This window comes from Leuciscus leuciscus, assembly GCF_965113295.1.
Source record: "Leuciscus leuciscus genome assembly, chromosome: 7".
Taxonomy (NCBI): domain Eukaryota; kingdom Metazoa; phylum Chordata; class Actinopteri; order Cypriniformes; family Leuciscidae; genus Leuciscus; species Leuciscus leuciscus.
The window spans coordinates 44,859,646-44,875,515 of record NC_138731.1 but is presented as its reverse complement, the minus strand read 5'-3'; the positions used below and the strand labels follow the sequence as shown (position 1 = coordinate 44,875,515).

Here is a 15,870-nt window from a genome sequence, read left to right as displayed (position 1 = left end):
TATCCGGACTTGGAGAAACCCTTTGTACTTAATGTGGATGCCTCAGAAGAGGGCTTAGGTGCAGTTTTGTACCAGCGTCAAGAGGGTGTTCTTAGGGTCATTGCCTATGGCTCACGGACATTGTCACCGGCAGAAAAGAATTACAAGCTACATTCTGGCAAATTAGAATTCTTGGCACTAAAATGGGCCATCACAGAACGTTTTCGTGACCACCTGTTCCATGCACCTGACTTTGTGGTATATAGTGACAATAATCCCTTGACCTATGTCACGAGGTCAGCAAAGCTCAATGCAGCGGGACACCGCTGGGTGGCAGAGCTGGCGGATTATAGATTCACATTGAAGTACAGACCCGGAACAGCAAACAGAGACGCGGATTTCCTGTCACGAAGACAAAAGCCCATTGAAGAGATCATGCGAGAGTGTACAGAGGAATGCCCTCAGGAAGCTATAGAATGCATCGGAAAAGCTCTGGAAAGAGATAAAACCCGAGATGTTGATTGGATCTCTGCTGTCACATGTAACATCGATGCACTGTCAGAGGAGTGTAACATCTCAGAGCCAATCCAGCCTCTTGCAGTAGAAGACATCAGAGTTGCCCAGAGTGCAGACTTAGCCATTAGTAGAGCTCTGGCTTTGAAAAAAACACATTCATTCTTGAAACATAAAGACAAGCTGGCAGAAAGTGGAGCAGTGAGACAACTTCTCAGAGAGTGGCCCCGTCTAAAGATCGATGGAGATGGCATCCTCAGAAGAGAGACTGCAGCGAGAAAGCAGTTAGTTGTTCCTGAATCCCTGAAGCCTATTGTGTACAAGCATCTCCACAGGGAAATGGGACACTTAGGTGCCGAACGAATGGTGGCTCTCGCAAGAGAACGGTTCTTCTGGCCAAAGATGAGACAGGAAATGGAACACTATGTTACCCAGATGTGTCGCTGCATAAAAAGGAAAAAACCTAACAGAATAATCAGGACACCTATCCAGAGCATTGAGACCTCTGCACCGTTTGAGATGATATCCATCGACTACCTACACTTAGACAAGTGTAAAGGGGGTGAGGAGTATATACTTGTAGTGGTGGATCATTTTACCAAATACGCACAGGCCTACGCAACAAAAGACAAGTCTGGGAAGACCGCGGCCAGAAAACTCTTTGATGATTTTATTATGCGTTTTGGTTTTCCATCCAAGATACATCATGATCAGGGAAAAGAGTTTGAAAATACTCTCTTTCACAGGCTACAAGGCTACTGCGGTATTCGCCATTCACGCACCTCCCCATACCACCCTCAAGCTAATCCTGCAGAGCGCTTCAACAGAACGCTGCTGGGTATGTTGTGCACGCTTGAAGAGTCTCAGAAGTCAAGGTGGAAAGAACACCTAAACAAAGTGGTCCATGCCTATAACTCAACTGTGCATGAAGCGACGGGATTCTCCCCATTCTTCCTTCTCTTTGGTCGTGAGCCAACTTTACCAGTCGATCTAATGTTCCCCAAGGAAGGAGGAGAAAGGAACCAGTCACAGACTGACTATGCAGAGAAATGGAGAGAAGTCATGCAAGAAGCCTATGCTATTGCGATGCAAAACATGAAGAAAAGTGCAAGGAGAGGACAGAAAAACTACAATCAGCGCACATGGAGTTCCGTTCTGGAACCAGGTGATCATGTCCTGGTGAGAAACCTCACGCCCAGAGGCGGTACTGGAAAGCTGCGTAGCCACTGGGAAGACATGATTCATGTTGTCAAGGGAAGAAAAGGCCCCGATAGTCCAGTATACGTGATTGAACCATTGCAAGGAACAGGGAGACGACGGGTGTTACATCGTAACCTACTTCTACCATGCCCTTATTTGGTTGAAGAGCCAGAAGGTCATGAACCCAACCTTGAGGAGAAAAACAACAGTAGAAAAGCAAAACGGACAACAAGAAGGGATCATACAGCCAGACATGATACTTACCGAACAGATACAGACAGTTCCAGTGAGGAGGAGTATCGTCTCTGGACAGCAGTGGGACATGCTGAGACACCTTTGAATGCAGAAGCAGAAGAGTTCTGTCCGAGAACAGAGACACCCCGAGACAGGCCTGAGAGGGCGCTTGTACCGAAGTTACAGCCTGAAGAGGAGCCTATTGAGGAGAGACATAGCTCGGAGAGGGAGATTGATGTTCCAGCTGTTGAATCAGAGGATGAGCAGAGTGATACAGAGATGTGGAGAAACAGGCTAAGGGGAGCTAGGCAGCCCAGGCGTATCTACACCTATGACCAGCTAGGCCAGCCAACCTTTCAACAGCTGAAGACCTGCCATGTTGGTGTGAAGACGTCCACAGGAACTGCCTGTGACTTCTCTACCAGATCATCATTTGTGTATCCTTTTTATCATGGATAGATATAAAAGACACACAGAGATAATCTTATTCGTTAGTTTATAGTTAATGTTTATCCATTGCAAGTTACAGTTCATGGTAGTAGCTAACACATAATACAGAACAGGTAATCTGTACAGTTATTTAAGTAATAAGTACAGAAATTGGTTATGATCCTGGTATATTGAAATTAAAACAGTAGTGTAATATACAAGCAGTGGTTACAGGAACAGTAGCTGTGTGTACACTTACGGTATATATTACTAAATGCATGGCTTTGGAATATGTAGACACATAAGTTTGGGGTGTATGTGGTATTTTCCTTGTCCCTTTGTGAAGATTGGGGGGCCCACCAATACTTCAATGGATTATTCACCCTTTGATACTAATGGACTATGGACACTTAGTCTAGTATTGTTGCCATGAGAGACTTGCCAAATAAAAAGAAAAAAAAAAGAATACTGAGCGATAATATGTTATAACCACCCTGTAATGTATGATGTGTGTGAAAATACTTACCTGTTTACTTACTTTCCACCATGTGTTCCGTTGTGGAGACATTGTTGATTAAGATTGTGAAGATAGGAAAGAAAATGTTTGGACACATTTTTTTTTTAGTGGGGGAGGGTGTTGCGACCTAGAAGTATTATGTTTAGAAGTATTATTTTATAATTTCATAATTTCCTAAATTATGGCTGAGCCAAGTGAAGTGAACGTAGGCTATATCACTGATGGTATAAAATGTTGTGTTGCTTCGTGTAAAAAAATTAATAATTCCAACAGAACTGGCTAAATAAAGTTGCAAAAGAGAAGACGGAGTCTGTTTTAAGTGTGCAACAAACTGTTGCATAAAAGCAGTACTACACTGTTGGTCTTAATATTAGCTGCTTCTTGTGCCTACAACCTAAAATGGGTTGATATTCAAAACAAGCAGTCTTGCTCTTGTGATTTTGCTTAAATATATTTTCCCAAAAAACTCCTTGAAATGTTTCTTGCCTTCTTCTCACATGCTGACTGAGGGAAACTGTAAAAAGTTCAGCCAAACCAGACGTTTTGTTCTCAGTGGTTTGTTATTGTTATTCTGCTGATGGTTATGAAGCTTATCAGCCCTCCATCTCACAGGATTGTGAGGGGAAGAAACACACACACACACACTCTTCCACGGGATTGGAACATGTGCAGCGCTCTGATAGCTGCCTCTGTTCTCAGTAAGCCTTGCTGTGGTTCCTCTGCTCAAAGCAAAGAGTTGTGTGTGTGTGTATATGTGTGTGTATATGTGTGTGTGTTTAAAGATGCAAGTTCATTTGAGGGCACATTTGAGTAGATTACCTGTGCCTGCAGCTCTGGTAGTGTGGGTTTATATGATGCCAACTGTGTTCGAAACTGGGCAACGCTCTCTCATGCTTTCGATCCAAAGTGTGTTTAAATGTGCGTTCTGAGCCACAAATCATCATGTGGGCTGAACCTGTGCAGGATTTATTAGGTCTGTAGGTTTGGTGTTATGTCTGTGATATCATTACCCTGGTAATCCAGAGTTCTCGCGAGAGCACAAGTTGAATTTGCTCAGCGAGTTACTCTGGTGTCGAGTAATGATGCTCATTAAATAAGCCCTTGTATCCGAGCTGCACCAATCACATCGGGTTATCTGATATAGGCGGGCCAGAGGCGAGATGACGACAGCGCTGCGACGTCGAAGTCATTAGTAAACATTGCAAGATGGCTATGGATGAACACCAGTTGTTTGAAACAGCTTTGGCCGCTACAGTGAACGAGTTAGACTTTTTATCTAAAAGAGGAACAGAAGACGCCGCTCGAATCCTTCCTTTGCAAGAAGGGCGTTTTTGCTGTTTTGCCGACCGGATACGGCAAGAGTCTAATCTACCAGTTAGCTCCGCTGGTAGCTAAGCTTATTGTGATTGGTCGTAGTGTTATCCAATTGCGTGCCGTGAGATTTTCAAATGCATGCTTGTTGCCGTCCCTCGAGCTGGCCGAGTTTCATTAGTCGATGCCAGACCATTAATCTTTCAGATTTAGGTCTGGGTTTCCAGGCTATGATATCATTGTAGTCGGAGCAACATTTCTCACCCGTCCTTTGGTTTACATCAGTGTTCTCCACAGACTAGCAGATTTTCTTGGCTGGTTATTACCAAAATGATTTTCACAAATTTGAGCAGTGTGTATTGACAATTACACTGTGGAACACATGGTACTAATCAAACATGAAGGCCTTTTCAAGCATTGAGGGTTTATTCGTTTGTTTTACTGTTTAGTCAAGTTGTGTAATCAAGTCTTCTCTTCTTAGAACCAGTTCTGTTTGCATCTCATCTCCTCTTTCGCTCATTTTGTTTGTTTTCTCATCTCATCTCTACGCTATTCTTTTCCCTGTTATATTATTAAATATCATCTTTCCATCTTGTCTAATCTCATCTGTGCTCATATGTTCTTATCTTTCTCCGCTATTCTTCCTTTCTCTTTTCTCTAATCATCTTGCCTCTACATTCCTCTTTTCTGAGCCTGTTCTGGTGTCATTTAATCTCGTCTTGTCTCAGCTCTGCTCATTTGTGCTATAGCTAATGATGTCACCTGAAAGCCATTTCACTGGATTTCACTGAAATGCTCAGCATCTAGAGTTTGAGTTCAAGAACTACAAAGCCTTTTCAAGATGTCCTGAAATACTTCATGCACTAAATGTTCCACCATACAGGAATGGGAAAATGTCTCAAGGTTACGACTGTAACCCTAGTTCCCTGAGTAGGGAACGAGACGATGCGTCGATGACGCTTTGGGAACGCCCCCAGCGTGATTGCGTCTGAAGCATCTATGTCAACTAGTCCAATGGAATGAATGAGCGTCACGGGCGGGTGACGTCATGACCAGGAAGAGATAAAAGCGCATCCGGTGCAACCGGCATTAGCTTTGAAATTTGCCGAAGCAAGTCGATCACAGGGATGTAGGAAGTATGGCAGGGCGACGCATCATCTCGTTCCCTACTCAGGGAACTAGGGTTACAGTCGTAACCTTGAGACGTTCCCTTTCGAGGGAACTCGCGATGCGTCGATGACGCTTTGGGAACGAGAATACCCAAATCGCCAAACTTACTAATACCTGAGTGTCAACATGTTGTCAGAACTAACACTTAGGCACTAAGCACTTGAGACCCTGGGGCAGCATCCAGGTCCAAGCTATAAAACCTCACGAATGTGAGCGGTGAGGACCAACCCGCCGCATCACAAACCTCTTGGAGAGAAACTCCAGATAATAAGGCTTTAGAGGCCGCCATACTCCTAGTGGAATGAACTCTGACCACCAAAGGGCACGGCTGGTCAGAGGACTCATAAGCAAGAGAAATATCCTCAACTATCCACTTGCTAATTGTCTGCTTAGAAGCCGGAAGACCTAATTTGGGTGATCCAAAGCAAACAAATAACTGATCGGATCTTCTCCACGAAGAAGTCCGATGAACATAAGTGTCCAGTGCTCGCACTCCTATATTCTGGTCCCCTGGAATATACACTACCCTCAGAGAGAGTATTTTCCCCAATGACCATAGGAGGATCTGGTGTGCCAACTTGCATAACGAACGCGAACGCAGACCCCCCTGACGATTTAGATAAGAGACCACCGATGTGTTGTCTGTTCGAACTAGCACATGATGGCCCCTCAGGTCTGGAAGGAAATGTCTCAACGCATTGAAGACGGCCATCATCTCCAGGCAATTTATGTGCCAAGAGAGATGATGACTCCACCACAGACCCTGAGCTGAACGGCCTTCCATTACCGCTCCCCAGCCGGTGAGGGAAGCATCTGTTGAGATAGCAACTCGATGGCAAAGAGCTCCCAACACCGAACCCTGGGACAGGAACCAATGTTTCCTCCAAATAAGCAAGGCGCGGAGACACCGCCGCGTGATCTTGATCATACGGAGCGGGTTTCCTCTCGGGGAGAACCCTCTGGTCCTGAGCCACCACTGCAAAGGTCTCATGTACAGCAGGCCAAAAGGCATCACGTTTGACGCTGCTGCCATGAGGCCCAATAGTCTCTCGAACTGTTTCACAGTGCGTGACTGGCCTAGCTTTAGCTCTTTTGTGGCTGTAAGGATAGCAGCTATATGAGCGGGCGATAGGACGGCTCGCATCGTGACCGAATCCCAAACCACCCCAAGAAAAATGGTCCTCTGTACTGGAGAAAGCACACTCTTCTTGGCGTTGAGCCTCAACCCCAATTTCTGCAAATGATCGAGGACGACATCTCGATGCCGAACCGTCAACTGTTCTGACTCCGCTAGAATCAGCCAGTCGTCTATGTAATTCAGAATGCGTATGCCCTGCAGCCTGAGCGGGGCCAGAGCTGCATCTACGCACTTCGTGAACGTGCGAGGTGATAGAGCTAGACCAAATGGAAGCACCCGATACTGGTATTCTTTGCCCCCGAAAGAAAACCTCAGGAACTTCCTGTGCTGAGGGAGGATGGAGACATGGAAGTATGCGTCTTTCAGATCTATCGTGACAAACCAGTCCTCGGATCTGATTTGAGTCACGATCTGTTTGTGTGTCAGCATCTTGAACTTGAGTTTCTGAACTGTACGATTCAAACGACGAAGATCTAATATGGGACGCAACCCTCCATCCTTTTTTGGAACAATGAAATAACGGCTGTAAAAACCCGATTCTCTGTCGGGATAATACACCTGCTCTATAGCCTCCTTTTCCAACAGAGCTTTCACTTCTTGCTCCATCACCAGAGCCTGCTCGGGCTGTACTAACGTTAGCAACACCCCGTTGTAGCGTGGTGGACGAGAACCAAACTGGATTCTGTAACCTTTTTCTACTATCTGCAGGACCCATTGAGATATATTCGGCAGATTCTTCCATTCCGCCAGAAAATCTACTAAGGGAACCAGCCTCTCGAGGCTGGCCTCTGGTATATTTGAGACAGACAGTTCTGGGACCTGAAGCATACTGGCAGGAAACACCTGAACTGACTGTTTTTGAACCTCCCTCAGAAGGTGCGAGTCTGGCGCAATGTCGGGTTGGCACTGCGCCAGAAACTCGCTGGAGACCGCTGCGTCCCGAAAACACCGAGGGTGGCGGGATTGGCAGAACGGCCCCCTGAGGGCATCGAGATGGAACGGGCACCGTATACTGAGGTGTACACCATTCCATCTCAATTGGGGCTACCCTCACTGGTCTGACGCTGGTGGCGTCAGGACTTCTTCTTTTGAGTCGAAGCCTTCTTAGCCTGAAGAACGACCCTCAGATCGGTCTTCGGTTTAGAAGACTTCGACTGAGAGTGTTGCGTCTGTTTCCAATATTTCTGTGGAGGCGCACGAGAGGCAACACTCTCCTTTTGCTGTGCTCGATATGAGGAGCTAGACGGCTGGGGCTGTTCACGCCCAGCAGCCCCAGTGAGTTGGACAGGGCGAGGGAGAAACTTTTTAAAAACCTCTGCTTGCTTTTTTGACTCTTGAAATCTTTCAACTACTGAATTAACAGCATTGCCAAAAAGACCAGATGGATCCACAGGCGCATCTAACAGAAAAGATCTATCTTTATCTTTTATATCTGCTAGATTAAGCCAGAGGTGTCTTTCAGTGGCTACTAATGCTGCCATAGACCGCCCAATTGCTCCGCCCAATCCGCCCACGAGCACCTCTTTTCTCGCCTGGCCAATCAATATGTAACTTCTCTACAGCTCGAGTGATAACATCCACCAACTCCTCATATGCGGGGGAAAGAGATGGCGAATCCTCTTCCCCCTTATTATGTGTGTCACTGCCAGTGCTTAATACATCTACCTCCTCAGAACTAGAGCATCGAAGCACTAGGCTCTCTTCCCGGACGGGAGAATCCGCAGAGCGGGCTCCCGACACCGAAGAGAGAGCACTAGATCCCCCAGGTAAGGGAGGAGAAAGGATCCTCTGATCCGTCTCCAACCCCGCTGAAAGATCCATTTGCGAACCCCAGGTGTGCTTTCTCCGTGCTGCCTCGGCAGCAGCGGGTCCAGCACCCTGAGGATCGCGAGCCTCGCCACTTTCCTTGAAAAGTGACAGGCGAGAGCGGAGCGTACGGAGAGGAAGCCGTTCACAATGCTGGCAATCAGCCCCCTCGAAGGCTGATACCGCATGCTCTACTCCCAAACACATTACACAAAGCTCATGTGTATCCCCACCCGTTAAATAACGCGGGCAAGGATAAGCACACTGCTTAAATACTTGTTTTGCCATAGTAACGTGTGACAGACAACAGTAAATATAGACAGACAGTATTGACACAGATCGCTTGCTGAGGCAACAGAAGCTAATGCCGGTTGCACCGGATGCGCTTTTATCTCTTCCTGGTCATGACGTCACCCGCCCGTGACGCTCATTCATTCCATTGGACTAGTTGACATAGATGCTTCAGACGCAATCACGCTGGGGGCCTCGAAAGGGAACTCCTCTAGGTATCTTTTCCCAGAATGACATGAAGTGTCAACTGGAGCGACATAAAATTGCAACCTACACACAAACCCTGACAGAAATCCAATATACTGTATAGTAGGGCTGGGACGGTATGGATTTTTTTCTTACCGCGGTTGAAAAGCAAGAAATTACCGCAGTATAGCAGTAAACCGCTTTAAACCTCAACCCCCCTCCCCACCCTCCCCCCAGTTTTTTTTTCTGCGACGCCGCGACTGGAACAACAAACATGGCAATGATAATCTCAGGTACTGTTTATGTGCTTTATTTAATGTTAAAAGCATGCAATGTGACTTTGAATATCATTTAGTGCTCCAGCTTTGTAGCTGTAAAAGCAACAATGGATAATTCACCTCAGATCTTGAAATTAAACAAATGGAAACAAAAACTGTGAACATACAAGTGTATTCTTTGACAAAGATTGTTTTAGTAACTCAGTAGCCTATGTATTTTTAATAATGTTTAAATGGTGTAATATTTGTGAATTTGATTATGTAGCCTACTTATCCATTTTCTTGCAAGTGCCGTCAAGATTACTCTCTGGTGCGGTGCACTTGCCGCGACTCTGCGAGGGTTGACAAACGCGGTCTTCACGTGAGAGAATTGTGTTAAATAAGCAAGCGCAATTAAAAGCTGAGGTCCTGCTTTTGGGGCTTCAAATTATAGGCCCAAATATTTTTTTGTATTTTTTTTTACGGTGCGGCTTGGACGTGGCGTCCGCCAAAAATAGACTAGGCGCCTATATTTTGCGAAGCGGCGCGGAGAGACGCTTCTGAAATGCGCCGCGTCGTGGCTGGTGTAAACACAAGCATTGACTAGAGTGGGCGCGATCAGCACCGGTAGCCGCGTCGCAGCCGTAACGTGCCACAGAGTGTAAATAAGGGGTTATAGTCAATAGCCTACGAATGGAATGTTATTATGTGTCATGGAACATTGCGCTCCCCAATTTGTGAAAGGTCGGATTTGCTCCATCTTTTGATGATAATTTTTCTTTAGAAAACCTTGAATTCATGTAAGACACAATGTTATTAGACACAATCCATGTCATTATAATCAATGAATCCATGTCATTAGACACAACGTGAACACATGTGAAGGCCAGTGTTTTTTTGTTTGTTTGTTTTTTTTTTTTGTTTTTTTTTTGTGGTGATGACGGTGACAAGCTCAGACCCGCGGTAGGCGTCACGTGACCGCGGTATTGCGGTAATGCGGTAACCGTCCCAGCCCTACTGTATAGCATCACTTTCTGTGCATGCAAATAGATGAGGGGATTCAGACAGATAATTTTATCCCATAGACATTTGCAAATGTATTTTTCCCACAAAGGTAATTCGTTGTCGGCAAACATGTTCAGTAGACTGACGCCATGTGTTTATTTCTCTCTGCTGCTCGCCGGCTTACATCTTGAAGCTGTTAGAAAGGCCTTTCCAAAGATCAGCTAATGCGTTTAACAGGGCAGTGGGCAGAAATTACAACATTCCTTTTTTCGTTTTGGCATTTCACACACACAGAATTGCTGATCCATGACATAGGTTTAGTTTCCAGTGGTTGGCAGGGGCCCAGTCCCCCACTGAGCTGAGTTACACTTTAGCAAAAGTGTAAGTTTTTATTTTAAAGATGTTTGTATAGTTTTTAGTTTTAGTTTATTTAGTTTTAGTTAATTTAGTACTTCAACTTAAACTAAATGAAAATGAGAAATGTTGCATTGGCAACTAGCTGAAGTTAAAATTGTTTATTTTTTTATTTCAAGTAATGAAAAGGTTTTTTGGGGATTTTAGGTAGCGATAATAACCCTGGTTCCTCAGAAGAAATAAAGCCGTACAGGTTTGAAACAATGACAAAATACAATATGTGAAAGAGGGTGTAGATATTATTAAGATATTTATGATTAATCATTATGTTTCCTAATGGATTTCCTTATGGCAGTGACGATTGGCCCTGGATTTAATTCATGTTTTATTGGATCATAAATTCTAGTTAAAATCTTATTGCTTATGAACATGACATGCTTCTTAAATGGTTACCAATTTAATATGTCTTCACTGTAAAAAATTATTGTGATTTTAACGGTCAAAGACTGTAAAAATGCTACAGTGAAAAACTGTTAATTGGTTAAGAGAAAGTTTCCTTACTATATACGGTAAACAACTGTGATAGATCTAACGGTACATTTAATGTAATTTACTGTAAAATACTGTTAAATTTACAGTTTTTGGAAGTGAAAAAGAAAAAGTCATTGTATAATTTACAGTGAAAAAACGTAAATTGACATTCCCACAATTCCCTGCGTGACACTTCACATTTGATGTATTTTTGTTGAAATAACTATGTTTCGTCATAGTTTTCTTAGTTTTTTCTAATCAGTTATGTACATTAGGGTTTTATGTTACATTTAATGTTGTTAAATTAATGCTTATTGCATTTCAAAAATTTCACATGTGTTACCATGATGGTGTTTAGTGTTTGTATGAATGAGACTGTGCAGCTTCTATATAGTAGTATTAACTGTCTTATGAAAGAGCTGCTTGTGATGATCTTTAAATCATCTTGTGACTCTCATCTCCACTGTGATTGGTTGACAGTATTAATATGGTACAAAACAGAATACTGGTAAATACTTTAATAGGATAGTAAATTAACATTATATCAGATAATTAAATACGGTTTATTACTGTAAATTTAAGTAAAGTCTGTAAAATCAAAAAGTTTGCTACCATATTTTGTACGGTAAATTTCTGGCAACCACAGCTGCTGGTATTTTACCGTAAATGTAACCGATTTTTTTTTTTACAGTGTTGTTAATCTGTGAGATTTACGACAGACGTTAATGATGGTGAATTGAATCCGCGTTATAGGCATATGTGTGTGTATCTATGACGGGTTATTCTTCATCAGGTTTTAGGCCGTCAAAGCACTTGGCCCCTGAGAAGGCATTTCAGTCGTATTTACATTGGTTAGTCATTTCAAATGCAGTGTTAAGCATCATCACTCACGGTCATAAATGAAGAAAGAGCTTAAATTTTGGTTTAATTTCCCTGAGGATGTGTGAGGTATGAACCGCGGCTCGGCTGTCTTACGGCGTCACTGAATGCTGAAAGAGATCCTTCGAAATCCTTCAGACTGCTTTTCACAGTAGAAACTGCTTTCCTTCAAACATGTAATGTCTCATGTAGGCCTATGTTCAGACTCTCAGGCCCGAGCGTTACGAATCTCACGAAAACATGTTCTGGTCATATTAAATCACGCAATCAAAATAAAAAAGTAAAAAACTAGGGCTGTGCTGGTAAATTTGACATCCGCACCACCGCCAAAACAAATTTTTTGTATGTGAATGCTGTTTTACATGAATATTATGACACGAGTAAAGTACAAAGCTTTGTTTACAAAAGAAATAATAGGTTAGCAATTAAATGTTACATCACAGCCATGGAAACGTTTGGATTCATGACGAATGAGTGAGTTGTGCATGAGGCCATAAATTTAAGCTTTGTCGGCTTTGAATTCTGGTTTGCGATCTGGTCACCCGATTATCAGCGAATTGAACAATATTCCATTAGTTATTCCATATAGAAAGCTTGAATTGTCTGCTTTTAAACAAAACAATTCAAAACGAAAAGAAACCGACTAGCCTACTCTCTGCTTATGTAGGCTAATCCGGATGAAATGTGCATGTCTCTCTATAGGCGCGTTCACTGCGAAGAAGTCAGCATCGTCAACTTCATCTTTGCAGCCGACACTGACACAGAAAACACTAGTTTATTAATAATAATTGAAATGTCTCCTTGCTATATTTGACACATTCATAATCATTACTTTTGCCGGTTCTTTGTGACAGCTGTTATGTGCGTTATTGGCAGCGTCACCCTCTGGTTACATGAACGCGTCACCACCACATCAGCACCGAAAACATGGAGATTTTATTTTAGAGAATAATCGCACAACCTATTCGATATTCTATAATTAAGACTGTTCTCTTGATATTTAGTCTTCGTGGGTACACTGTGACACAAGCACTATTTAATGTCAGAACATTAGTAATTAGAACTAATGAATGAATGCATATTTGTCATTTTAACTGAACTTAGGACAATAGTAATAGTAATAGTTAATAGATAATAGTAATTATTATTAAAAGATAATAATACTACAACTAATTCTATAACAATAGACAACGCATTGATGAGCTGCTGGGTTCATGAATATTAATCACGTAATCAGCGTTCACTTGAACTGATTTGCTGAAATCAAAAAAGGGAATGAGCGCCAGCCAATGAGCTCGCCGTTTGCGCATTAGTTCCGCCCACAACCGGAGAACCCGGCATATCTTCTGCTTGTTAATAATTCCAAAGGAACTCCGTTATTTTGACAGTAAAATAATTATTTTTTTTTTCTTATTATTTAGTCGCCCAGAGTGAAGATTTAGTCGCCCAGAGTGAAGATTTAGTCGCCCAGAGTGAAGATTTAGTTGCCCAGAGTGAAGATTTAGTGTTATTTAGAGTTAGAGAATTATGTGAAAAAGAATCCAGATCCTCTTCAGTTCACATTGTATGCTCTGTGTAGGCATTTTGACAGTCAAAAATAGTCGATCTCCGAATGCAACATAACAGGGAGGAGAGTAAAGATGTAAAGCTCCTAAAGCTTAGTTCCATATAAATTCACGTGTTAACCTTTTCTGCTTCTGTCTCCTAACCGTGGTTGGGAGACACAGGGGAGATCCGTCTTCTCCAGGGCCGGTAGTTCTCCTCCCGGGGTTAACTCCCTAAACTTCACGCTGTTCAGTGTGATGGTAGCATATAAAAACAAAGAGGCCGTCTTGCCGAAGAGTTTACCATACTGAAATACACTGCACATAGCTAACTACCTGCACCGGTCACCGTATCACTCTCACACCACTCTCATCCGCTGCTTCGCGGGGATCATACAGGGGGAGGTGCGCGCCTCGGACACGCGCACTCACTCACTCTCATTCACACACACACTGAGCTATCCTAAACTAAACACATTGGAGACACATCCCACAACACACGGATAATTTGTTGTTTTGTCGTTAGTGAAAATCAATATTGACCTTGTATTTGAAAAAGAATCCGCATGTAAGAAGCAATACTAAAATTCAGAGTCAGTTCATTCGCATTCGTCATAATGCCGGCGGACACAGAGACAGTGAGCTGTTCAAAATCTTTCTTTTTAGTAAACTCTGTGTACACAAACACTGTTCTCAATGCTGGAGTTCATGTGTAGAGCCCCTGGTGATACTTCCAGCACAGTTTCATGTTGTGTCGAGCCTTCTTAGTGTTTTAAATATAGCGATTTTTGATGCTATCATAGTCGTGCCCCGAGCACTCCCATTCACAAGACAATTTGACCGAAAACGAAAATATGGTCAAACTTAAAAGTGACGTTTCCATTCTAATTATGCTTTTAAACTAAAGTTCACCTTGGGTAGATTAACAAAAAATACCCTAGATTGCATTTTGGCGAGTGTTACCCTTTAAACTTTAAATCACCGTTTTTTAATAATCACACTATACCATATCACAGTTTTGATGTTATCTCTATTAATTGTGAAGCCCATGTGTGTTTGCAAAGCTCAATTAGTGTATGAACAGAGAACACTTAGAACATTGAGTCCCGTATGTTTCCAGTCTGCACCTGCTGTTCTTAATGATGCTGATTTGCATCAAGTTGTTTCATCCTCCATTATCTGTGAGAGTGTGGTGACCGCTGGATGCTGTTTGGTTTCTCTCTGGTTGTGCTCATCCACTCCTTATTTCCCATTTCAAACATGCAGAAACACTCACAGCACATTATGTAAACTTCTGTGCTGTTCCCTTCTCTTACCACTCAACCACATATCAGAGAAACTCTCTGCCTCATAGACCCTGTTTACATCTGGTAGTGACATCCATCTCAAGCAATTGAAATCACAAGTGAAGTGCTAAACGTGGTGAACATCGGATCACTCAAGCCGCTTTCAGAGGTGTTCACATTGTATTGTGTAGTGTAAACGGTAATGGACTCTGATGCATCCTGGACAACAGCGACAAATTAAAGATATGTATAATGTTACAAAAGATTTCAGTTTCAAATAAACGCTGTTATTTTGAACTTTTTATTCATTAAAGTATCCCGAATCATGTATTGTATCATGGTTTCCACAAAAATATGAAGCAGCTTAACTGTTTTAAACATTGATAATAATCAGAAATGTTTCTTAGGCAGCAAATCCACATATTATAATGATTTCTGAAGAATCATGTGACACTGAAGATGATGAAAATTCAGCTTTTATCATAGGAATAAATTATATTTTAAGATATATTCACATCGAAAACAGTTATTTTAAATCATTAAAATATTTCACAATATTGCAGTTTTTACTGTATGATCAAATAAATGCAGCCCTGGTGAGGATAAGAGAGTTCTTTCAGAAACATTAAAACATTTACTGATTTCAAACTCACTCTTACAGTATTTCACTACAAACTTTTTGATGTTATCAAGATGATTTATTTTTGGAAATATCTTTTTTTGTGTTCCACAAAACAGACAGTGTGTCTTACTTTCTTCTGTGGATCTTTCGGGTTCAACAGAAGAAAAAAGTCCCCAAGTTTTGGAATGACATGAGGGTGATTTTATTGAACGATATAGTGACATAGTTGCTATGACTAACAACATATTAAGTGATGTATGTAGTCACACACAATCAGAGACCCTACACTTGATAAAATGCATTTGAAATGCATAATAATACCAGGTGTAAACGGGGCCAGAGAGAGCGAGAGCTTTCCATGACCCCGTTTTCACAGATTCACGTTTTTGCAGTTTACACGCTTATGGTATCGCTTTTTCAAAACTCGTTTTCAAAAACGTGCACTTTCAAACCTACCTCAAAGTTTGCGTTCTCAGGCCACCAAAACACCATTGTCGTGTAAATGATCAGCCAGAACGCATTAAAAGTTTTCTGTTTTCAGTTAAAAACGGTGTCATTTAAGCGGCCCTAATGATTTTTACACTGAAAATGAATCAATTCAAAACTTACTTAAGCTAG

The 15,870-nt window shown here is 42.4% G+C and overlaps 1 protein-coding gene and 1 long non-coding RNA gene across 2 annotated transcripts in view; one reads left to right on the top strand and one right to left on the bottom strand.

The window, feature by feature from the left end:
- Positions 1-15,870, bottom strand: part of LOC309502435 — a 188,375-nt gene that overhangs the window by 119,722 nt on the left and 52,783 nt on the right. The gene's annotated exons all lie outside the window — the stretch shown is intronic.
- LOC309502335 (receptor-type tyrosine-protein phosphatase F-like) overlaps positions 1-15,870 on the top strand; it is a 128,715-nt gene that overhangs the window by 60,714 nt on the left and 52,131 nt on the right. The gene's annotated exons all lie outside the window — the stretch shown is intronic.